Genomic DNA, 2,617 nt, shown 5'->3' on the forward strand with positions numbered 1-2,617 from the left:
CAAGTTCATATCCATACTAGACTCTTAATCAAATGCCTTCCTTTAGGAAAATATAAATAACGATGCCTTGAATACTTCCAGGTGAAATGCTACAAAGATAGCTTCGTGCGCTTGCGGATAAATATCTAAAATTGTTAAGGAACTATTAAGGCTATTTCTTAGTAGCATGGCTACACATTCATTATGTTGCCAAGAAGTACCAACATGGTGTTTCTGGTGCCATTGCTGAGGATGGATTCAAACCCCGTACTTAGTAGTTATGTTAAAAATACCAACAAGCATTTCTGGCACCGTTGCTGGGGAAGGCATATTGATTAAAGAATCTAGTAGGACATCTTCATGATAATGTGCATGTAAGGTAGCCATTGTTTATGTAGGGTAACTTTGCTTGTTTTTTCCTATTGTGGATGAAACAAGATAGTGTATGACTAGTTACAAACTGCCAGAAAACTAAATCAAAAATCTGGAGGCACTCCTAAGGAAGAAACAGTCTTGTATAGCTTTCTTCTTCTACTACTACTCTGACAGTCAAACCAGTCACCCCACACCATCCGCTACTCCAATCATGGCCAAGACCCTCCATGACTACTCCACCTCAGTTGTTGCCAACGTGCCCATTGGGCCCGCTGTCAATGTTGGGGATGGGAACTTCAAGCTCTACACAGGCCTCATCACAATGGTGTAGGCAAACCAATTCCATGGTTTGTCAAGAGAGGATGCAAACGCGTATCTCTAATACTTCCTTGAGTTGTGCAACACGATAGTCATCAAGGACGTCGCACCTAAGAGCATCAGGCTCCTCTTGTTTCCCTTCTCCCTCTCGGGGAAGGTGAAGCAGTGATCTTACTAGGAAAAGAAATAAGTCAAGATATGAGACAAATGTTTCATGGTGTTCCTCACTAAGTTCTTCCCCATGGGCAAAACCAATGCCCTAAGGGGACGAATTTCAAACTTCCAGCAAAGCTCCATGGAGACCATTCTCGAGGCATGGGAAAGGCTGTAGGACTATATCCAAGCATGCCCACACCATGGGATTAAAAATTGGTTAGTGCTCCAAAATTTTTATGATGGATTAATACCCATGTCTAGGGGCCACCTTGACGCTGTTGCTGGAGGCGCTTTCCTTTCCCTCACGATTGATGGAGCCACGGCTCTCATCAACAAAATGATGTCGATTCAAAGTTGGGGGGAGGAAAAGAAAACACAAAAAGAAAAGCATACCGTGAAGGAGACGGACATGCTTTCCGCAAAAATAGATTTATTGATAAAAAGAATTGATGAATGGGCCCAACAAAAAGAAGCCATGATGGGCACCGTCCAAGCCATGGACTCACACATGACGTGAGAGGTATGTGGAAATGTTGGCCATTTAGGGATTGATTGCCCCAAAACACGTGAAGAAGTTGTCTTCATCAACAATGGGTTTCGCCAACCAGGTAATAACGGGTGGAACAATCAATCCTGCCCATGGTTAAAATTATAATTACTACAAAGTTAAAATTAGGCCAAGTTAATTCGAACTTGAACTCCAATTATAATTCGAATCAACCTTCCTTCAAAGAATTGGTTTTAGGCCAAGTTAAAATTAATGAAAATATTACTACAAAGTTGATGTATAATGATAAAATGTTAGAGAACATCAACTCTCAAATTATCCTCCGCAGTTAAAAATCAATTAAGTTTTAACAAAATGATAGAAACTCAAATTTCATAAATAGCTGCCGCCATTCATGTCGATCATTCGGGGAAAACCTCGGGGTAACCCAAGAAATCCCTCAAAAATGTTAATGCTGCTGCAGATCAATGAAGGAGGAAAAGTCTTGCCCGATAGACTATAAACGTCGAGCCCTTGCCGAAGGTAAATCAGAAGCTATCTTAAAATTTTAAAATTTGAAATAAATTTATGCTTTAAAATTCAAATTTTAAAATTTTGCCTCATAATCAACTTTTTTTAAATAATAATTATTATTATTATAATAAATGTTTTGAATTTCTAGTTCACCTTTTAATGCCTTCACTTCCATTGGATGAATCTTGGTTTGAAATATGGTTTGTGATCAATCATACTTTCATGGGCTTTTTAAATTAAGCATGGTGCTTAGGTTAATTAGTCTACCTTCGTCAAACAAAACTTAATGTCTAGTTTGATCATTGAATCAAAACTGCTGAGTGTAGATTTTGATTGGGTATTTAGACAAACCCCTACAGGGAACCACTCAAATCCATAAGGGTAAGTCATGAACAAAGACAAGGTCAAAACCTTTTGGTGAACCCAAAATAATATAGTATGAATAATAAATAGCTATAGTAAAAAATCCTTGAGTTTTTGCCTATGTAATATAATAAAGGCAGTGAAGGATTGTATGCGACAAACTAGCTTGGGGGAGGACCCCCACAGAGGTAAGTAGTATCTTTTATTTTCCGCATTTTAAATTTCCACATTATTTATTTTCTGCATTCATTTAATTATTAGCATTTAAAAATGAAAAATATAAAATCAAAAAAAAGTTATATGATAAAACAAAAAAACAATTATTCCACTCTCATATGTGATTTAAGAATGTTTAGTTTCTCTCTTGTTGAAATGATGAATAGTTACTCTGTCTATAATTCATGT

General features: G+C 37.3%; 1 non-coding gene across 1 annotated transcript; it reads right to left on the reverse strand.

Moving 5' to 3' along the window:
* Positions 1–928: 928 nt before the first annotated feature.
* Positions 929–1,035, reverse strand: LOC136455709 (small nucleolar RNA R71). The gene has a single exon (XR_010759186.1). It is a non-coding gene; the product is annotated as a small nucleolar RNA R71 (small nucleolar RNA).
* Between the last annotated feature and the right edge of the window lie 1,582 nt (positions 1,036–2,617).

This window comes from Miscanthus floridulus, chromosome 5 (assembly GCF_019320115.1).
Source record: "Miscanthus floridulus cultivar M001 chromosome 5, ASM1932011v1, whole genome shotgun sequence".
NCBI classification, from domain to species: Eukaryota; Viridiplantae; Streptophyta; class Magnoliopsida; order Poales; family Poaceae; genus Miscanthus; species Miscanthus floridulus.